The sequence below is a fragment of the Canis aureus genome, chromosome 13, assembly GCF_053574225.1.
Source record: "Canis aureus isolate CA01 chromosome 13, VMU_Caureus_v.1.0, whole genome shotgun sequence".
Lineage (NCBI taxonomy): Eukaryota > Metazoa > Chordata > Mammalia > Carnivora > Canidae > Canis > Canis aureus.
Window position 1 is genome coordinate 9,067,151 of NC_135623.1, and position 23,489 is coordinate 9,090,639.

The window sequence follows — 23,489 nt, forward strand, 5'->3', positions numbered from 1 at the left end:
GTCTTAAAATAATGTACAAGTCCTTCAACTTTCTTTTTCAAAAATCATCTTGGCTAATCTAATTCCCCTCACCTTCCTTTATAGGTTTTTGTTTTGGATTGCATTAAATCCATAGTTTGGGGGGAACTGACATCTTGATTGTATTCATTTAATTGAGAGAAAGAGAGTGCAAGCAGGGGGAGTGACAGGCAGAGGGAGAGGGAAAAGCAGGCTCCCCAAGGAGCAGGGACCCCGATGTGGGACTTGGTCCCAGGACTCTGGGATCATGACCTGAGCTGAAGGCAGCTGCTTAACTGAGCCACACAGGTGCCCTGACATCTTAATTATATCGGGTTTTCTCATCTGTAAACATGTCTTTTTTTTTTTTTTTTTTTACCTCTTTCATTAGCACTTTGTATTTTTTAGCATGTACAGACTGCACATACTCTGTTACATCCTTAAGTATTTCTCTTTTGGAGCTTTTACAAACAGTAGTTTTAAAATTTTCAGTTTCGTTCATTGGTAATGTGTAGGAAATGGATTTCGTATATTGATCTTGTATCCTGCAACCTCGATATATTCATCAGTTCCAGGAGCTTTATAGGTCCCTTAGGACTTTCTACAGAGATATACCAGCTGTGAATAGTTTTCTTCCTTTTGAATCAGATTGGCTTTTATTTTTTGCTAGCCTTATTGCATTTGCCAAGACTTCCAGAGCAATATTCAATAGTAGCAGTAGTAGATACTTTTAAAAAAGGTTTTATCTGACAGAAAAAGAGAGGGAGTGGGGAGGGAGAGAGAGAGAGCCCAAGCAAAGGGAGCAGCAGGCAAAGAGAGAGGGAGAAGCAGGCTTCCTGCTCAGCAGGGGTGTGGGGCTCAATCCCAGGACTTTGGGATTATGACCTAAACCAAAGGCAGATGCTTAACTGACTGAGCCACCCAGGGACCCCAATAGTAGACATTTTTGCCTTAGTTTCCAATCTTAGGAGGAAAGCATTCCATCTTTTACTATTAAGTATAACTTAATACTACTATTAAGTAGTATTTTGCAGATTATCTTTACTAGACTGAGGAAGTTCCCTTCTATTCTTAGTCTGCTGAATTTTTATTATGAATGATGTTACATTTTGTCAAATTCTTTTCCTGCACCTATGGATATAATCATGTGGGTTTTTTGTTTTTAAGTCTGTTGATGTGGAGAATTACTTTGATTTTTCAAGTGTAGACCCACTCTTGTATTCCTGGGATAAATACTCTTTGTTTTGTGTTCTCTTTTTACATATCAAATTTGATTTTCTAATATTGAAGAATTTTTGCATTTATATTAATAAGAGATATTGGTCTGTTTTCTTGTATTTGTCTAGTTTTGATATGAAGATACTCTTAGCTTTATAAAATGAGTTAGGAATTGCCTCTTTATCTTCTAGAAGAGATTTTGAAGAACCAATTATTCCTTGTACATTTGATAGAAATCACTAGTGAAATCATCTGGACTGGGATTTTTCTTTTTTGAATCCATGAATTAGATTTCTTTAATAGGTGTATAGTTCACTTTATTTCTCTTGAATGAGTTTTGGTAATGTGTCTTTCAAGGAATTGGTCCATTTCATATAATTTATTGCATGTTTGTGTAGAGTTCAGAGTATTTCCTTATCTTTTAATGTTTGTAGGGAGAATAGTCTTTCATTCTTTGTCAATAATTTGTCTTATTTTTTTCCTGGTCAGTCTGGCTAGACATCTATCACCTTTTTTTTTTTTTTTAATCAACTTTTGGTTTCATTTCTTTTAAATTTAAATTCTACTAGCCAACATATTATAACATCATTAGTTTCAGATGTAGAGTTAATTAATCAGTTGCATATATTTTTGTTTTCAATTTCATTGATTTCTGCCCTTTAATTTCTTCTGCTTGCTTTTGAGTATATTTTGCTTTTTTTCTAGGTTACTTAAATGAATCAACCCATTTTTGAGACTGTAAAACCATAATAAAAATCCTAATTAAAATAAAAACTCAGGCAAACCCATAGAAACAAATATTCTGCATAAAATATTTTATTAAAAATAACAATAGGGAAGCCAATATGTCAATAAATGCTAAAAGCTATTGGCTCTCACTCAGCATTGTTTTAAAAGTAGCATGTTCAAATAAAAACTATTTAAAAAATACAAAAAACAAAGTACAGAAAACTCTCAATTTGAGTCCTGCTCCCCAGACAACCATTTCATAGTCCTTTGTTTATCCTTCCAATGTGACATTATGCAAATATAAATTCTCATTCTTAATAAAATGTATTTTATATCTATACAATATTTTTTATATATTTATATATACATGCATATATACACATTGTTCTCTACCTTGCATTTATTTAATATCTTGGAGATATTTCCATTTCAATAAGAGAATTTTTTTCATTACAGCTGCACATTCTTCCACTGTAGATGTATAGTCTATTAAACCAGTCCTCTACTGATGGACATATGTGTTGTTTTCCATTTTTTACTCCCTGGAAACAATGCCAAATATTTTCAAGGCACACATGCAGGTGTATCTGTGGGACAGAAATGGGATATTTGGATCAAAAGGCAAATGTGTCTTTAGTTTTGGTAGATACTGTCAAATTCCTTTCCATAGGACTTCTATTTTGTAATCCCCACAGCAGTTTATGAGAATGCCTGCTTCTCTACAGCCTTATTAAGAATGAATTTAACTTTTCAGTTTTTTGCTCATCTGTTAAATGAGAAACGTTATCTCAGCATGGTTTTGATTTGCATTTCTCATGAGAAAAGTTTGACACCTATCCATACATTTGAGGGCCATTTATATTATCTCTGAACAGTCTCTTCACATTTTGTGTGTGTGTGTGTGTGTGTGTGCGCGCATGCGCATGCGCTTTGATGATTTCTAAGAGCTTTTCATAAAGAGAGGTGGATCTCTTTGTGATATGGGTGGCAAACATTTTCACCAGTTTGTAATCTTTTACCAAGTTTGTACTTTTCAGGGAACTGGTGAGGGAGAAGGTCTTCCTCTTTCCTAAGTCCTCCCTCCCTCAGGGCCTCTCTTTCCCACTCATTATTCATTCATTACTTTAATTAGTCAGAGGAATTCAACAGAATATGGATGAAGGCAGTGACTGGAAAAAAAAAAAAAAAACATTTCATGATCATATATACCTATACCCCACTGAGTTGACACTCCACAATGAACCAGTTACACTTCCTTCTGCTTCATATTGTAATATTTTACAAAGGACCTATATCATTTTGTAATTAGAAGAATCAATACTACTTTCAGTAGGGACTGGAAAGCATGAAATAGAAAATAGCATCCATTTATACTGTTAATATTAGTTTATTTTTTCAAGTTTTTTCCTCTATTTGTGTCTTTTTAAAAAATATTTTATTTATTTATTCATGAGAGACAGAGAGAGAGGCCAAGACACAGGCACAGGGAGAAGCAGGCCCCATGCAGGGAGCCCAACGTGGGACTTGATCCCAGGTCTCCAGGATTACACCCTGGGCTGAAGGTGGCGCTAAACCGCCGAGCCACCTGGGCTGCCCCTCTATTTTTGTCTTTACATCTGCTATATTGTGTGCTTTTTTCTAAGTCATTAAAAATGACCCCAAACAGTTTTCTTGCTGAATATATATAAATGCATTGATGACTTTGAAAAAAATCTTTATATAGTAATCCTTTCCTTTTTAAAAATAGTACAAATAACATGGTAATGTATACCTTTTATATATAATTCGACTGATTATGTCCTTAATATAGATTCTTAGATCTGAAATTTGAGTCACATGGTATGAACATTTTAAAGGCCCTTGATAGAGATGCCATATTGTGTTCTGGAAAGGATGCTGCCAAAGTATTCACAGGAAATTTAATTCACTAAAGTACAAAAAATATTAGAAAATAAGGAAAGGCTAAAAATAAGTTCTAAACATGTAATTCAAGAAGCTACAAAAATGACAAATCTAACAAGTACACAGATATAATAAAGAAAAATTAATAGAGGGATGCCTGGGTGGCTCAGCAGTTGAGCATCTGCCTTTGGCTCAGGGCGTGATCCCAGGCCCTGGCATTGGGCTCCCTACATGGAGCCTGCTTCTCCCTCTGCCTCTCTCTCTCTGTGTGTCTCTCATGAATAAATAAATAAAATCTTTTTAAAAATTTAATAGAAAATAGCATGTAGGAGCATAATATGTTCTGATTAGAAAAAATGAGTAAACCCACACCTAGATATATTTCATAAAATAGCACATTTTCCAACTTTTCAGGACTTTGCCTAACCTCTTTAAATATAGAGATAATCTGAACAATACACACTTGTCTCAAAGGGAACAATAAAGTGGCTAATTAGACTTTAATAAGTAGCATCAGGGCAGCCCCGGTGGCTCAGCGGTTTAACACTGCCTTCAGCCTAGGGCATGATCCTGGAGACCTGGGATCGAGCCCCACGTCAGGCTCCCTGCATGGAACCTGTTTCTCCCTCTGCCTGTGTCTCTGCCTCTCTCTCTCCATGTCTCTCATGAATAAATAAATAAAATCTTAAAAAATAATAATAAATAAAAAGTAGCATCAGAGGCTCAGAAATGCTGAATAAAAATAAATGCCAATTTAGAATTCTATACTAAATTGTATATAATTCAAGAATAAGGGAGAAATAAAGAACTTACTATTCACAGACACACTTGATGAAAAATTAGAGATTATATAAGGAACTCTTTTATAAGGCTTGCTACATGACATTCACTATTTTAACCATTCTACAAATATTAATTCATCTGATCCCTGTAACAACCCTATAAAGTAGATACTGTTATCATCCCTACTTTATAGATACAGAAAGTGAGGCACAAAGAAATTCAGTAATTGGCTCAAGGCCACAGAGCTAGAGATCAACAACAGACCCACATAGGCTTTGACCACTGTACAAATTGCCTCTGTTCTGGGAAGCTGAGGAATGGAATTCACAAGGAAAAGAGGAAATACAAGAACTAGTGGTGAGAAATTGGCAAATATGCAGGTTAATTCAAACTTGCATTGTCTATTTACAACAAAATAATGACAAATCTGGGAACATGTTAAAAACATGATGAAGTTAAAATCCTATACAACCATACAACCTGGGAAAAGGAGAAGCACAGTTACTGTTCTACTCTCTATTGTTAAGGAGGGACATAATGCAGACTTTATTACAATGTTATCAATGTTAATAAATATCAAAACAAAAATATAAAATTTATTGATCCTGTAGAGGAAAATAGAGAAGAAAACATAATCCAATGGAAGGAATGAAAGAAAAAGAAAGAAAACCCCCAAAATTGCAATCCAACAAATTTTTCAAGGACTTTAGACAAGTTGATTATCCTTTCATGTAAGTTGTAGAAAGTGCTTAAAATAGCCAGGACAACTTCTATAAAGCTATCGCACTTGAAAATGTGTTATTGGCCCAGGGGTATACAAATTATCTATTGAAAAGATTATCTGTCTGAAAGCTGAGATGACCGAAACTGAAATCCCTTAATTAGTTCTAAAATATCAGCATTAAAAAATCTCAAAAATGTAATGTGTGAGGTATAAAGCAAATTGCAAAAATATTATCTATGTAAAAATTTAAGACCTCATGGACATACAGGTAACAAAAAACCCCAAAAACATACACAGAAGTAATACACAATAACTTAAGCAAAATTGTTACCTCTGAGCAGAGTAACATAGCAGAAACTTTAGTTAAATCTATTTTTTTTACCAAAAAAAGACTTGATGCTAATATGTAAAAAAAAAAAAAAAAATTTTTTTTTAAGATTTTATTTATTCATGAGAGACAGAGAGACAGAGAGACAGAGAGAGAGAGAGAGAGAGAGAGAGAGACAGAGACAGGCAGAGGGATAAGCAGGCTCCATGCAGGGAGCCTGACGTGGGGCTCGATCCCAGGTCTCCAGGATCACACCCTGGGCTGAAGGCGGCGCTAAACCACTGAGCCACTCAGGCTGCCCCTAATATGTAAAAAATTTTAACATACTATTATAGTCATTATATTTTCTGAACTTTTTTTGTATGCCTGATAGATTTTATAGTTAAAATATTTAAATCGAAAAACAAAAAGAAAGGAAAAATGAAGAGGAAGAAGGAAAAACTCGTATAAAATGTGACTTGTTAGAATTTTATTAATACCTTCATTCAATGCTATTTGAGTCCTCTCATATGCCAGTTGCCATTAAAACCCTCAGGCATACTAACCGCCTATCCCAATGTGAGCCAGTGGTCTCTGGACAGCTCACTGACAGTCCTCCTAGAGCTCCAAAGCCTTTCTAATTGTAGATATCCTTCCCCTTGAAATAGCTCCTTGAGGGGCACAGAGAACATACTGGTCCTAGGTGAAGGATTCAGACAAACCGTCTCTCTTCCTTACCCATATTTAGTTATGAAACTGGGTCCTTGATGTCTTCTTAACCTCCACTGGCCCAGGTCTTCCCTTTCCCAGGCCCCCAGGCTATGATTATTTTTTGTGTCCTGAAGAGACTCAGCCTTATTACTACTGCCTTCCTATATGGTCCTTCCTCCCACTGGGGGATAATGGTCCCACCTGACTTAGGCCACCTGGGGAAATGATGGGGCATGGCGTTGCCTTCCAAGGCCCCTCACATAGCTCTTCTACCTCTGGTCCCAATGGGCCCTAATGCAGATGGGGTCCAGATATACCCACTATAGACCACTCTCTGCTCAGCTCAGAGTCCCAGGGAAAGCTCTGTACTGGAGGTCACTACACTTGCTAGAGACTTAGGGAGAAGCCTCCAAGCTTTCCACCTCCACCATCCCACAACCTCCCTCCTAAGCACTGTTCTTTTCCTTTTCCCTCTAACCATCCCCTTTCAGACTTGCTTTCCTCTCCTCTAACTCCCTTCCATAAACCCTAACCCAAGCCCTTTCTTTAGCTGTCTCTTTTACAGACATCTACCCTGAAGATGCCATACCTGGAAATCTCTACAATCCATGGTGCAAGGCATCCGGCAGCCTAGAGACATGATGGATCATGAGATGCTCAATTAAAGTCAGGAGGCTTTCGGCCTAGAAGAGCCTTTGTCAGGTAAGAGGTGTCTTTCCCAGGAGGAAGACCTTGTTTGTCACTGGTGCTGGGTAACTCATTGGTCATGTCTAACATAAGCATCTTTGAGATGGAATCAACCTTCTGTGGAGATGGTGAGTCCAGAGCCTGACACATAATTTCATTTCACAGGATATTTTCCTAATACGAGAGATACTTTTGTAAAAACACACATGTTAAAACATGTATTTTTATAATTGATAGTTCAGGGGTGAAAATTCTTATTTTGAAGGTATATATTTTTAAAGTTACTACACTGATTTAATAACTTGAATATTTATCTCAAGTCCATTAGTATATTCATCAGGTTAATAGGACTTCTCTCTTGCAGGGATTAACTAATGATGAAATATGTGATCTGACTGAAATCTTTACTATAAAATATATTTTAAAAAGGTTTCAGAGGGGGATCCCTGGGTGGCTCAGCGGTTTAGCACCTGCCTTTGGCCCGTGGCGCAATCCTGGAGTCCCGGGATCGAGTCCCACGTCAGGCTCCGGCATGGAGCCTGCTTCTCCCTCCTCCTGTGTCTCTGCCCCTCTCTTTCTCTATGTCTATCATAAATAAATAAATAAACAAACAAACAAACAAACTTTAAAAAAATAAATAAAAAGGTTTCAGGGGATCCCTGGGTGGCTCAGCGGTTTGGCACCTGCCTTCAGCCCAGGGCGCGATCCTGGAGCCCCAGGATCAAGTCCCACATCAGGCTCCCGGCATGGAGCCTGCTTCTCCCTCTCCTGTGTCTCTGCCTCTCTCTATGTCTATCATAAATAAATAAATGAATCTTTAAAAAAAAAAAAAGGTTTCAATGTGTGCACTTTGAAGTCTTTTACCACACATCACACTTAAAGGGGGTTTTCTCCCATATGGAGTTGCATTCAACAAATATTTAGTGAATGGCTACTTGTGCCAGGCAGTGTGCCAGGAGCTAGGGACAAAATGGAGAACAAAGTATGCATAGCTGGACTCTCATGGAGTTCACATAATTGTTAGAAAAAGACTCTCTGGTAAAGGGGGAGAGATGCACTCTGGCAGAAGTCCTGACCACATGTTCCAAATGTGTAGAGTATTCCTCTCACATGGTATCTGATGAATGTGAAGACTTGAGCTCATTTCTCACAAACACAAGATTTCTACGTTTCTGAGACCCTATGGTCTTTTGTGAACATGATGGTTCACATTGTACCTGAACCCCTTACCATGTCTATCACTTTGAATGGTTTCTCTGTGTGAATTCTTTGATAAACTTGGAGATCTACGCTCTGACTGAAGAAGCACTTACCACACATGCTTGTAGAGTTTCTCTCCTGTGTGGACTTTCAGATGAGCATTTAAGTCCCTGTTTTCAGAGTTTCACAATTAAACAGTTTCTCTTACGTGGACTCTCTGATGTGCTAGGAGATCTATGTTTTGACTGAAGCCCTTACCACACTTTTCATGCTTGTGGAGTTTCTCTCCAATGTGGACTCTCTGATGGATCTCTGATTGAAGCCCTTGCCACACTCCTCACACGTAAAAGGCTTCTCTCCTGTGTGAACTCTTCGATGAACATGAAGATTTGTGTTATAACTGAAGCCTTTGCCACATGTATCACATATGAAAGGTTTCTCCCCAGTATGAATTCTCTGATGATAGATAGCAAAGATCTGTGCTCAGACTGAAGCTCTTCCCACACTCAGCACAGTCATAAAGTTTCTTCCCTGTGTGGAAAAGGGGATGAGAACAAGAAAATGTTTGCAATGATGAAAAATATGATTATCAAAAATCTCAATCAAGGCTACAAGCAATAGGTTCAGACTAGAGAATGAGGAAAACGATAGTAGACAATTAAAAGACCAATCTGAAGAATTCTACCAGGATTCAGAGGGAAAGGATTAAAAAAGTGAAATTATGAGAAAAATATTAAGTTGCGAAGGACAGATCTAGACCTTATATATGTAGGAGAGATACAGGGATGCCTACATGGCTCAGTTGGTTAAACACCTGCCTTCAGCTTGGGTCATGATCCCAAGGGATTGAGTCCCACATCAGGCTCCCTGCTCAGTAGAGAGCCTGCTTCTCTCTCCCTCCCTCTCTGTCAAATAAATAAAATCTTAAAAAGAGAGATATAAGAGGAGCAAACAGAAGAATTAATGAAAATGTACTTAATCTGAAAGAAATGGACTCTTTAGATTGAAAGTATCTCCCCAGTACCATGCAGGAGTGTTGAAAAAAAGACTAACATACACATATCTAGCTGAAATTTCTAAATTTCAAGGATCAAGAAAGCAAAAGCATATAAAACATTAAAATAAAGCAAATTACTTCCTTGAAAGGGGAATAAGATTGGCAAAAGACAATGGTACAATGTCTCCAGCATCGTGACAGAAAAAGACTCTACAGTCAAGAATTCTAAACGTCAGCTGATGATTCGCATACATAGGCAAAAGGGAGATACTCTCAAAAAAGCAAGATGACCAAATTAATCAAAATAAAAACTCATGAAAAGGGAAAACATGAAGCATGAAACATGAAAAAGTAGAAATGAATAATGAAAACATAAAAGCTTTTCCTCCTTTTCACTCAGTAAAATCTCATGAAATCATAAAGGAAAACTTCTATGAACTGAAGGATTCAGAGATGAACAGGCTCAGTGACCGGCAAATATAATTTCTGAAAAAAAAATCACATACCTAGACATATTCTGGTAAAATTTCAAAATTGCAAGGAGAAACAGAAACAAGAACAAAGTTCTAAATGTTTTCAGAAGGGAAGGAAAAAACCAGGTTAAATTATAAGAGAATTACTAAATGAATGTATCAGACTAAGATCAGGTTGCCATAGATCTTCAGCATCACCTCTTTGTACAGGGCCCTTTGTGCAGGGTCTAGTTGCCCCCACTCCTCCTCAGTGAAGCCCATGGCCACATCCTTCAATGTAACAGGTTCCTAAAACACCAATGAACAGTAATTCCTCTTAAGCATCTACACCAATGTTTGTGGTACAAAGGGTAAACTTGGGAACACTGACAAAGGTAGACAGAAGAGAGGAGACTTCAGAGTTCTGCCCCAAACTCTAAGAGTCATTAAAAGACAACTTTTTAAAAGATACATATTATCTTAGGCAGAGGCTCACTGCCCTAGTAATACAAGGAGCTCTTAATACCAATTAGAAGATAAAATATCCCAGTTAAAAATGGACAAGTGAGGAGTACCTGGGTGACTCAGTCAGTTGGGCATCAGACCCTTGATATAGGCCCAGGTCATGATCTCAGGGTCAGGGTCAGGGGATTGAGCCCTGTGTCAGGCTCTGCACTCAGTGCTGAGTCTGGTTGAGATTCTCCCTCCCTCTGCCCCTCCCCTTGCTATAAGTAAGCAAGTAAATAAAATCTTTTTAATAGTGGACCAGTGAAAAATGATTTGAATGAGTAATTCCTAGAAGAAAAATAAATGCCTCACAAATTATCAAAGAAATGGACATTCGGATAACAAGATACAATTTTCCCCATCCATTGTGTAAAGATTAAGACTTGTAATACCTATTATTAGTGAGAGTGTGAGGAAACAGGACCCTCCTATACTGATGGAAAGAGTATAAATTGGTAAAAACTTCTTTGAAGAACAATTTGGCAGTATTTTATCAAACATCCTTTGATCTAACACTCTTAATTCTAGAAATTCATCCTCATTAACCTATGCTTGAGTTCTTGGTATTATTTGGCCCTGCTGATGACATAGTTTCCCTCAAAACTCTCTCCTCCTAGAGTGGGGATATCATAGTAACCTGGGTTTTTTCCTACCTCTCTGATCACTCTCAAGCTCTTTCTCTACTCATCAATGTTGGGGTTCTCTGGGTTGGATCCCAGACTCTCTTGTTACTCTACATGATCTCATCGATGCTGATAGCTTCCAATGCCATTCAAATGCTGGCAACTCTTAATGAGCTTTGGCAGCCAAGACCTCTAGCCAGACCTAGAGTTCCAGACCCCATTATCTACTGGATGAATATCCAGTACGAAATAACTGACGAATATTTTCCAAATGAAATAAAAATCCACTTGGACATCCCTAAGCCATCTAAATCAACCTGCTCAATTCTGACTTTATCTCACTTCCAAAGCTGCTTCTCTCCCAATGTTCCCTAACTCAGGAAACCACACCTCCAATCACTTGGATGTTCGAGTCAACAAAATAGGCATCATCACCTACTTCCTCCATGTCATCTCTCACTCCTGCTCCATCACTAAATCTTCCTAAGGATCTCTCTTGTCTCTGTCACCACTTTTCTGAGCTACCATCCCACCTCTACCTCCTCATCAGTCTATACCATCTTGCATTCCTTCAACATAACTTCTACTCAGGCCCCTCTTTTTGTGACTTGTCCTTAAATATCCGTGTTCCTCAGTCTTCTCTAGTTACCTTCTTTTTCTTCCCCTTTCACATATCAGATTATCTCCATCAATCCCATGACTTTAATGACCAAATACATGGTGACAACTCATAAATTTGTTAACCTGGATCTGTCTCAGACTTTGATATCTAACTTCCTTCTAGACTTCTTTAATTGGATGTCCCACAGGCACTTCAATGTGTCTTCTAACTCCCCCTCCACAAACACATATGTATACATCTCTATCGCCTTTGTTACTTATCTCAGTAAAGAGTATCACCATCACCTAGCTGCCTCAAACTTGTGTTTCAGTCTTAACTACTCCCCTTTCCTTCAATCCCCACAACTATACACAGACCCACAGTGTTATATGTGTTTTAGATACATACTTGCAGATGTTCATATTCTGCAAATACTCATTTACACAGCCAGGTTCCATTTCATTTCAAAGTTATAATTCAACATTAAGTTCACTGATGTTGAATTAGGCTCACAGATACTTTTATTATTAAACAACTCTAAGGGTTCCTTGATCTATCATTCTTTTGGCAACCCAGCAACTTTAGACCCTCTATGTCTAGGGAATTCTTCACATTATGAATTTGTGAGTCCTCAAGACAAAAGCCAGAAACTCACTTGCCAGAGTCCCTTGTAGCTTGGTTAGCCAGCCAGATGTACTTGCACAAGTCTTTAATTCAGAAGTGAAGAGTTGGAAATGGCAGCAGAGGCATCCAGTTTTAGAAGCACTAGAAACAAATGTTCTAGGGATGGTGTCTTCAGCCCTGGGTCAGCAGTGCAAATTGAGTGCCTGCACAGCAGCAGTGGTTTCTCCACTGCGATGGTCCAGCTGTGTGATCTGGGCAATGTTCCAAGTTGTGTAGCTTCCAGGCCTGTCTTTCTGGCCTCTGAGGAGATTCTGTGAGCTACCAAACATCCTTCAATAAGTTCCTTTTAGCTAAAGAGGATTTTGGTTTTGCGAACAACTGGCATTAGAAATCTTACATAATCATAATAAATGAAAGAGAAATATCTATGTGATCATCTCACAGGATGGCAAAACATTTAATAGAATAAACTGTGTCAACTAGTTAACTATACTTCAATTTAAAAAAAGAAATGTCTAATTTTAAAACCCTTTTAAAGGACAGTGGCCTAAAGTACTTGGGATACAACAGTGAAATAAACAGAAAATATAAATTGAGAATAACATATCAATATGCAATGATTTTTTTAAAACAATAATCATTTATTTACTTAGGAGTTCAGAACCCTTCTAATCACATTAACAACCTTTGGACCCCCATTTTCACAAAATGTAAAGTTTTCATTTGATTAGGAAGCTATCAATCCTGTTTTCAAGCAAACTTGTAGATTCTTGAACTATCTTACAGACTAACTACCAAGTGTAAACATAGCTATATTCATACCCAAATAGAGTGGCTAGGTCTTTTTTTTTTTTTTTTTTTTTTTTTTTAAGTAGGCTCCCAGCATGGAGCCCAATGCCAGGCTTGAACTCAGGACTCTGAGATCAAGACCAGCTGTGATCAAGAGTTGGATGCTTAACTGACTGAGACAGCCAGGTGCTACAAGATTTTTTTATTTGAGAGAGACAGAGAGCATATGAGAGTAAGCAAACATGAGTGGGGGGTGAGGGGAGTGGGCAGGGCAGAGGGACAAGCAGAAGCAGGCTCCCCACTGAGCCAGGAGCCGGAGGCAGGGCTCCATCTCAGGACACCAGGATCATGACCTGAGCTAAACGCAGTCGCTTAACTGAGTCACTTGACTGAGCCACCCAGGTGCCCCATGAGTGACTAGGTCCTAAAATGCACTTGGTAAGAACTAGTAGTTTGGGCAATAAGGCAAGCACATGTGCTATGAACCGAGAATCATTTTATGGGATTACTGAAAAGCTAGTGGTTTTCTTCTCAATTATTGCACTATAAAACATTAATATGAACAGGGATGTGATAGGTCTTTTAGTGTAGCTATCTATATTTATTATGATTCTAAGAAAGAATAAGTTGTACTGTGGGAAGACTAGGAATGAAATTCAGTGTCTTTTGTAAAGCCTTAAAATAATTCACTAATGATATTTCAGTCTTGAAATTCAAGCATCAACATCAATACTTATTGTATAACAACTGTAACTCTTATTTTCTAGGAATATGTGACTTAAGACTGAAAATTAATCAAAGGAAACTTTGTTTAGAGTGGAGTCAGGAGGCTGGCAGGGGGAGCTCTCACACCTACCACTGGGTCAACTGCAGACCCAACAGGAAGAGAAGCACCTGTACCTTGCAAGTCCACACTACTCTAGCTACTACTTTATTATCCCAGTAGGAGCAAGAAAGGTTTCCTCCTGCCCTGACAATAGCCCAGCCAATGAGAGACTGTCACAACTCAACCAATGAAAAGGCACTACACTGTGAACTCCCAGTTTACTCCAATGGATTTTTTGTTTATAAGAGCCTTCCCAACTTTTCCCATCCTTTTCCTTTATAAAAGAGCATTCCTCTCCTGTGTTCTCCACACTTGCCTATGACTTTGCCTTAGTTTGCTTGTCCCTAGTTGCAATTCTGTGCTGTTGCCATTTTTGATAGCAAAATAAGTGGCAGTTTTAAGGTTAACAAAGACACACTTAAGACAAATGTTCTGGATATCTAGACCCTATCTTTTTATAAAGATTTTTTATTTATTTATGAGAGAGAAAGACAGACACACAGGCAGAGGGAGAAGCAGGCTCCATGCTGGGAGCCTGACACAGGACTCCATCCTGGGCCTCCAAGATCACGCCCTGCGCTGAATGTGGTGCTAAACTGCTGAGCCACCTGGGCTGCCCTCTAGACCCTATTTTAATTCTGTTTCTCAATCATCACAAACTTATTTCCTATATAAAGCATTTGTTATAATGCAGTGAATTAATGCAAAATTCTGAATCCAGAGATAACAGCAACTTCAGAAACAAAGCTGATCAAAATAAATTCTCAATAATTAGACATGTTCATATTGTAGCACTCATTTTCAATTCTTAATTATGAGAAGCTTTTGGGAAATGGCTGTAAAAATGAAAATACTCAAGTTGGTCTTGAATATAGAAATATTGCTAATATTTTGACTTGGTCTTGAATATTGGGAGATTGACAATATTTGTTAAAGAGTTTGTTTTGGGATCCCTGGGTGGCTCAGCGGTTTAGTGCCCTGCCTTTGGCCCAGGGCGTGATCCTGGAGTACTGGGATCGAGTCCCACGTTTGGCTCCCTGCATGGAGCCTGCTTCTCCCTCTGCCTGTGTCTCTGCCCCCCTCTCTCTCTCTGTGTCTCTCATGAATAAATAAGTAAATAAAATCTTTTTTAAAAAAAGCTTTACAAATTTACAAGTTTACAAAAATAGGGATCCCTGGGTGGCGCAGCGGTTTAGCACCTGCCTTTGGCCCAGGGCGCGATCCTGGAGACCCAGGATCGAATCCCACATCGGGCTCCTGGTGCATGGAGCCTACTTCTCCCTCTGCCTATGTCTCTGCCTCTCTCTCTCTCTCTCTCTCTCTCTCTCTCTCTCTGTGTGACTATCATAAATAAATAAATAAATAAATTTTAAAAAAATTTAAAAAAATAAAATTGGATTTGTTCTTAGTCAATAATGAATAATCACATCAGTTACATTGTTATTTTCTAAAATTTATTCCTAAATATAATAGAGGTGTGTTATTATAAATGCCTAAAACCGCAGTGTTAATGCCCAACCCTAGGTTTTATTTCAGCTATTAAAGAAAAAGCAACATCAAGTCTATATATGGCTGGACCACTAGAGATTATGTGGAAAAATTACTGGCAATGTTAAAATGTCTCGTATTTATAATGATCCTACACAGTGAGTAGTACAGGCATACATAAATTAGCTGCTGATATAAATATATATACTAAGCCTCTGACCTAATTGGGCATTTGTAAAGAATATAACCTCTGGAAAAAAAAAAAAAAAAGAATATAACCTCTGTTTTTCCTCCCTCTTCTTTTTTAAGTAGGCTCCAGGCCCAGCATGGAGCCCAGTGTGGGGCTTGAACTCACGGCCCTGGATCAAGACCTGGGCTGAGATCAAGAGTCAGACATTTAACCAACTGAACCACCCCAGCATCCCATGATTCTTCTTCCTATTCCTTGCATCTAGAATGCCTGTGGAATATCATTGTACTACCACTTGGCTGGCGATATTTTTTAATGCTACATATTCTATAGATAGATAGATAGATAGATAGATAGATAGATAGATATTCTATATAGATAGATATATATATATAAAATTAAAAACCCTGATCTAGCCCACTAGTTTGATGGAGTGCTCACTTATATTTCTAGCATAAACACTTTAAATTATTAAATTCCCCTCAAAAGGGAATCATATTTCATTTGCTACTTTTTTCTGACAACAGAAGGGCTATAGAAAATAAGAAAAAACTACAGAAAAAATATAAGATATATAATCGCATTGCCTTCAAAATAACTGCTATTTATATTTTGGCATACATATGTGGATTTTTTTTAAGCTGGGAATATTCTTTACAACTTAAAAATATTTTTCAATTACAGTATCATGAACATTTTCCCTTGTTAGTAAATATTCTTCTACACCTTGTTAAAAGCTGCAGACTGGTCCAACTTATGGTTACATTATAATTTATTTAACAATCTCCCTGGAACGCCTGGGTGGCTCAGCAGTTGAGCATCTGCCTTTGGCTCAGGGCATGATCTCAGGATCCTGGGATGGAGTCCCCTCAGGGAGCCTGCTTCTCCCTCTGCGTTTGTCTCTGCCCCTCTCTCTGTGTCTCTCATGAATAAAATAAAATCTTTAAAAAAAAACCAATATCCCTATATTGAACATTTCTTTTTTTTTTTTTTTTAAGATTTCTTTATTCATGACAGAGAGAAAGGCAGAGACACAGGCAGAGGAAGCAGGCTCCCTTCAGGGAGCCTGATGTGGGACTCGATCCTGGGACTCCAGGATCACGCCCTGGGCCGAAGGCGGCGCTAAACCGCTGGGCCACCGGAGCTGCCCTATATTAAACATCTAAATTGCTTCCCAGTTTTCATTACTATATCAAGACTGCAAGTTATATCATTGTATTTAAATTTAATGCATTTACAACTTTTCTCTTTGGGTCAATTCCTAGAAGTAGAATTGCTAGGTCAAATATACAGGCACTTTTTTTTTTTTTAACTTTTTTGTGTTTATTTTTTTATTGGAGTTCGACTTGCCAATATATAGTATGACACCCAGTGCTCATCCCATCAAGTGCCCCCTCAGTGCCCATCACCCAGTCACCCCAAGCCCCCGCCTACCTCCCTTTCCACCACCCCTTGTTCGTTTCCCAGAGTTAGGAGTCTCTCATGTTCTATCACCCTCTCTGATATTTCCCACTCATTTTCTCTTTCCCTTTTAATCCCTTTCACTATTTTTTAAATTCCCTGAATGAATGAAACCATATAATGCTTGTCCTTCTCTGATTGACTTACTTCACTCAGCCTAATACCCTCCAGTTCCATCCACGTTGAAGCAAATGGTGGGTATTTGTCGTTTCAAATGGCTGAGTAATATTCCATTGTATACACAGACCACATCTTCTTTATCCATTTATCTTTCGATGGACACCAAGGCTCTTTCCATAGTTTGGCTATTGTGGACATTGCTGCTATAAACACTGGGGTGCAGGTGTCTCAGTCTCTCACTGCATCTGTATCTTTAGGGTAAATCCCCAGCAGTGCAATTGCTGGGTCATAGGGTAGCTCTATTTTTAACTATTTGAGGAACCTCCACACAGTTTTCCAGAGTGGCTGCACCAGTTCACATTCCCACCAACAGTGCAAGAGGGTTCCCCTTTCTCCGCATCCTCTCCAACATTTGTTGTTTCCTGTCTTGTTAATTTTTCCCATTCTCACTGGTGCGAGGTGGTATCTCATTGTGGTTTTGATTTGTGTTTCCCTGATGGCAAGCGATGCGGAGCATTTTCTCATGTGCATGTTGGCCATGTCTATGTCTTCCTCCGTGAAATTTCTGTTCGTGTCTTTTGCCTATTTCATGACTGGATTGCTTGTTTCTTTGCGGTTGAATTTAATAAGTTGTTTATAGATCTTGGATACTAGCCCTTTATCTGATATGTCACTTGCAAATATCTTCTCCCATTCTGTAGGTTGTCTTTTAGTTTTGTTGACTGTTTCTTTTTTTTTTTTAAAGATTTTATTTATTTATGCATGAGAGACACACACACACACAGATTGAGAGAGAGAGAGAGAGAGAGAGAGAGAGGCAGAGACACAGGCAGAGGGAAAAGCAGGCTCCATGCAGGGAGCCTGACGTGGGACTCGATCCCGGGTCTCCAGGATCAGGCCCTGGACTGAAGGCGGCGCTAAACCACTGAGCCACCCTGGCTGCCCTTGGTGACTGTTTATTTGTAGTGCAGAAGCTTTTTATCTTGATTAAGTCCCAATAGTTCATTTTTGCTTTTGTTTCCCTTCATAGATGTATCTTGCAAGAAGTTGCTGCGGCCAAGTTCAAAAAGGGTTTTGCCTGTGTTCTCCTCTAGGATTTTGATGGATTCTTGTCTCTCATTTAGATCTTTCATCCATTTTGAATTTATCTTTGTGTATGGTGTAAGAGAATGGTCTAGTTTCATTCTTCTGCACGTGACTGTCCAATTTTCCCAGCACCATTTATTGAAGAGACTGTCCTTTTTCTAGTGGCTATTCTTTCAGATACAGGCACTTTAAAAGACTTCTGGCACATATTTTCAAATTTCCAAAAGCCCTCTGAAATGTTTGTGGCAAAATGACTTTTTTTTTTTAGAAACAAATTCTTTTTTTTTTTTAATTTTTTTTTTTTATTTATTTATGATAGTCACAGAGAGAGAGAGAGAGAGGCAGAGAGAGAAGCAGGCTCCATGCACCGGGAGCCCGATGTGGGATTCGATCCCGGGTCTCCAGGATCGCGCCCTGGGCCAAAGGCAGGCGCCAAACCACTGCGCCACCCGGGGATCCCCAAAATGACTTTTTTTTTCTAAGATTCTACTTATTTATTCCTAAGAGACAGAGGGAGAAAAAGGCAAAGACATAGGCAGAGGGAGAAGTAGGCTCCCAATTCAGAGCCCGATGCAACACTTGATCCCTGGACCCTGGGATCATGCCCTGAGCTAAAAAAGCAGATGCTCAACCACTGAGCTACCCAGGCGTCTCCAAAATAACATTTATTTTAAAAATATTTGAGAGTCTGTTTTACCAGAAAGTGTTTTTAAAAAACACTTATCTGCCACTTGACAGGTGGCAAAAATGCCATTTCATTACATTATAATTAACATTTCCTGGATTACTAGTAAAGTTGAAAAATACTAAACCAGGGACACCCAGATGGCTCAGCAGTTGAGCATCTGACTTTAGCTCAGAGTGTGATCCCAGAGTCCCGAGATGGGAGTCCCACATTAGGCTTCCTGCATAGAGCCTGCTTCTCTCTCTGCCTATGTCTCTGCCTCTGTGTCTCTCATGAATAAATAAATAAATAAAATCTTTTTAAAAAAGAAAAAGAAAAATGCTAACCCAGATGTAAAGATATTTGTAAGTTTTACAGGTCAATAACATTATTTTACAAAAACAAGGAATTTCACCTAACTAGAAACAATGAAAAAGGACTGTTCTTTCCCCCACAATTGAAAAATAAAACCACAGAGTGAGCTGAGATCAGAGTGGCAGGCAGTTGGCCATAAGTTTGCCCCACAGAGAGATGCCAACAGCAGCACTGCTATGTGACACAGAACCTGGTGACAGCTGCAGGGTGGGGAGGTTAGAGTGACTCTAAGGAATTGGAATGATCTAGCAGTATCCTCTAAGCTACTGGCAGAAACAGAAGCAAATGTCCTGTGGAGGAAAATTTCCCATAGGACTCATATATATTAAGATCAAACAGTGAGCTAACAAAGTCATCAAAGGTGAGAGTCAGCAGAAAACAAATTTAGACTACCAACAACTATAGATATTTAAACTACTAGATACAGAACCAGAGCAGCAATACACAAATTATTTGGAAAAAAGACGTCATTATAAGATAACCAAGCAAAGAAATTATCTGGAAATAACATACAGTTGTGGGTAAAAAAACAAATTGAACATCTAAATAGGCATTAAAAAGGAACTTCTGGGGCAGCCCCGGTGGCGCAGTGGTTTAGTGCCGCCTGCAGCCTGGGGTGTGATCCTGGAGACCCGGGATCGAGTCCCACATCGGGCTTCCTGCATGGGGCCTGCTTCTCCCTCTGCCTGTGTCTCTGCCTCTCTCTCGCTCTCTCTGAATGAATAAATAAATTAAATCTTAAAAAAAAAAAAGGAACTTCTGAAGAATGCACTTGAGGAAAACGAAAAGTGACCCCAAAGGCTGAGAAGAAGGAATGGGACATAAATAAGTGATAAATAGGTGTGTAAATGCAAACAAATACTGTCTGTATAATAATTCTAATAATACCTAATTTATTAAAAGAACAGAATTAAAACGCAGAAAATAACAGTTTATAAGTGAGGATGCAATCACTAATAAAGAGTTTTAAAGTCTTTGCAATATTCTTAAAGTCGTTTAAACTTAGATTTGCAAATATATGGTAAAATTTCAAGGACAGCCACCTAAAGAGTAGATATGTTATAAATTTAAAACAAGTAGAGAGGGGGGGAAAAGCCCTAGCCCTTAAAAAACAGTATACAAAAAACAAAAGGTAAGAATGGAGAGAAAAAAACAAAAAAAGAAACAAAATTAAAAGTATAAGTATAGGGGCACCTGGGTGGGTCAGTCAGTTGTGTCAGATTCTAGATCAGCTTGGATCTTGATCTCAAGGTTGTGAGTTCAAGCCCCACAATGGGCTCCACAATGGATATGGAGCCCTTTTTTTTTTTTTTTAAGGAAAAAGATAAACAGATCAAATACACCAGTAACTACACTAAATGCAAATAAACTAAACCCACCAGTTAAAAAGGCAGAGATGATCAAATTGAGGGGGGAATTCAGCTTTAAATTGTTAGTAAGGGATAAGCCTAAAGCATAAGGCCATGAAAAAGTTAAAAGTATGGGAAAAGATAAACCAAGCAAATAATAAGGAAAATAAAGCTGGACTAGCTATCTTAATATTAAACAAAGTAGATTTCTGGATGAAAAGCATCACTAGTGAAATAAAAGGTCACTACAGAGATAAAAATTTCAATTCACCATGAAGCTATAACTCTAAACTTGTATATACCTCTTAAAACATCCATGACTTACATCTTTTTAAAAATCTTAGTCTTGTAGAGAGAATCTGACATATCCACTACTCAAAGAAATTTCACACATTTTTCTTTCTCAATTACTGAAGGGTCAAGCAAACAAAAATAAATGGACACCCACAGATGTTGGCAGCAACCATTAGAGAATACATATTCTACTCAAGCACACATGAAACTTGTAAATATTGATCACCTACTAGGCCATAAAACAATTAACAAAAAAAGTAAAGACTCGAAAGAAGTATGGAAGTTCATATACTCAAATCTTCTCTTTAAGAAACAAAAGCTCACCTCCTATAGGAAGTCTTTCCCAATCACTTCTCCAGCACTGATATACTAACGACTTCCATCCTCAGACTGACACTTAAATATGGCTTCTTTCATTTTTACTTAATGTATACACGAGTAGTAATCACTATTTGACACTCGTGTATATTCATCTCCCCCAAAGAAACCACAAATTTCGAAGAACTGTATCTAAGTCAATTTGTCTTTCTCTTCAGGGATCCCTGGGTGGCGCAGTGGTTTAGCGCCTGCCTTTGGCCCAGGGCGCGATCCTGGAGACCCGGGATCGAATCCTACGTCGGGGTCCCGGTGCATGGAGCCTGCTTCTCCCTCTGCCTCTCTCTCTCTCTCTCTCTCTCTCTCTGTGTGTGTGTGGCTATCATAAATAAAAATTAAAAAAAAAAAAAAAGAGCGGTCGTAACTCAGTGGATAAATGAAGGAGCAACATCTCAGGTAGAGAAGATAACAAACTTAAAAGGAGAGCATCAGGGGATCCCTGGGCGCCGCAGCGGTTTAGCGCCTGCCTTTGGCCCAGGGCGCGATCCTGGAGACCCGGGATCGAATCCCACGTCAGGCTCCCGGTGCATGGAGCCTGCTTCTCCCTCTGCCTGTGTCTCTGCCTCTCTCTCTCTCTGTGACTATCATAAATAAATAAAAATTAAAAAACAAAATTAAAAAAAAAAAAAAGGAGAGCATCAGGCCCGAGGGTAGCATTCTCTTTGGAGTCCCTCATTTCACAGAATAGGACAATTTATGCCCAGGCCACGGAGGAGAAGACTAGTCCACTGACAACAGGAGAAGCAAGGGACCTGGAGACGAATCCTGACTTCCCCACTTAACAGCTTGGTGAACATGACCAGTCTCTAACCCCCCACTGAGGCAGTTGCTATATCTCTACAATGGGAATAATATCCACCTCTCACACTTATCGTGAGAATGAAAAGTCGATGTTGAATGTATCTAGCATGCAGCAAGTGCTCCATGAATGTTTCCTTCTCCTTTTCTAGGGAAGAAAGAGGAACTTAAAGTTTTTCCTCAAGAGTCCGGACTGGTCCGGACTGCATCTTACCTGGGAATTGGTCACCTCTTCTTCCTCCTGGGCGAGGTCAGAGTTAAGGAGGCAGAGCTGGAGGAGAAAGGAGCCATGAGACACCAAGCCTTCCTGGTAACTCCCAGGGACTGTGGCCATTGTTTCTGCCTTGTCTGAACCGTTCCCTCACCCCCCTGCCCGAGGATGCCTTCTTTTCTCCACACTGCATCTTGTTCACCATCTCACTGAAGTGGTCTTTCCTCTGTTCTGAGTCAAGACTTCCACTGCGTCTCCCTGTTCTCCGAAAGTGGTCCCCTGACCCAAGCCTTGCTAAGTAACCTCCGCAACCCCAGCGGCTCCACCCCAGTGCTGGCTCCGTTTTGGCAGGCCTCAGGTCACAGGTGTGTCCCCTCAAGATGGGTTCCAGCTGCCCGTGGAGCTGCAGCCCCCATTCATCAAGAGCATGGCTTGTTCTCAGCTGGCATCTTTCTCCCGGGCTCCAAATCTCTCTTCCTGCCTCCTCCCCGCCAGCCAGCCGGGCGCAAAGGTCCGCTAAGCACCTGTCAGGATACATACCTGCAGCAACGCGGGCTAGGGACCTCTGGACACAGGAGCGGCCCGGCAGGCACTCGAGAGAGAAACCCGAGTCCCCGGGAGCACGGGGGCACACTGCTCCGAGGCGAGACTCGAGATCGCGACCCGGACCTGGGTCGGGGGGATGGGGGTGGGGCTCGGAGCCGGACGGAGCAGCCGGCCGCAGGGAGTCCGGGGGAGAAGGGACCCGGGAGCCACTCGGGGGCAGACGCCACTAAGCCCCGTGGGAGGTGAGCAGAGCTGAAACGGGCGCCTTAGGGAACCTGAAGGTTCCCACCCGCCACACCTACGGGTGGCATCACTCCCGGGGCCCCCGGTGTGGGGGCTCAGGTCCCTCCATCGCACCCGCACTCTGGCGTTCTGATCCGCGTCGTTCCGCTGACCCAGAGGCCCCTGTGAGCCCCAGTCTCTCCGCAAGCAGCTGGGGGCGCTGCGAGGAGTCGCGGGGACTCCCCCCCGCCCGCCGCCCCTCAGCACTGCACAGCTGCGCGAGGAGAGCCCTCGGCACCTCCCACAAGCCCCCGCGGCACCTCCCACAAGCCCCCGCGGCACCTCCCACAAGCCCCTGCGACGCGCCGGGTGACCCACCTGCCCGGTGGCCCGTCGGAGTTCCCCTGCCACCCCTGCCGGAGACCGGGAAGGTCACATTTTATTTTATTTTTTTTTTATTTGTTTATTTGAGACAGAGACTGAGAGAGAGGCAGAGACCCAGGCAGAGGGAGAAGCAGGCTCCATGCAGGGAGCCCGATGTGGGACTCGATCCCGGGTCTCCAGGATCATGCCCTCGGCTGAAGGTAGACGACCAACCGCTGAGCCACCCAGGCGTCCCGGAAGGTCACATTT

At 40.2% G+C, this 23,489-nt stretch overlaps 1 long non-coding RNA gene across 3 annotated transcripts; it reads right to left on the minus strand.

Annotated features, from left to right (window-relative positions):
• Positions 1–2,013: 2,013 nt before the first annotated feature.
• LOC144281798 (uncharacterized) lies at positions 2,014–23,165 on the minus strand. Of its 3 annotated transcripts, XR_013350194.1 has the most exons (6): positions 22,629–23,165; positions 22,092–22,148; positions 12,094–12,380; positions 9,927–10,016; positions 8,372–8,789; positions 2,014–2,531 (listed from the first exon to the last, which is right to left on the minus strand). It is a non-coding gene; the product is annotated as an uncharacterized LOC144281798 (long non-coding RNA). The 3 variants fall into 3 exon arrangements; XR_013350196.1 differs by lacking the exon at positions 12,094–12,380; XR_013350195.1 differs by lacking the exons at positions 9,927–10,016; positions 12,094–12,380.
• Between the last annotated feature and the right edge of the window lie 324 nt (positions 23,166–23,489).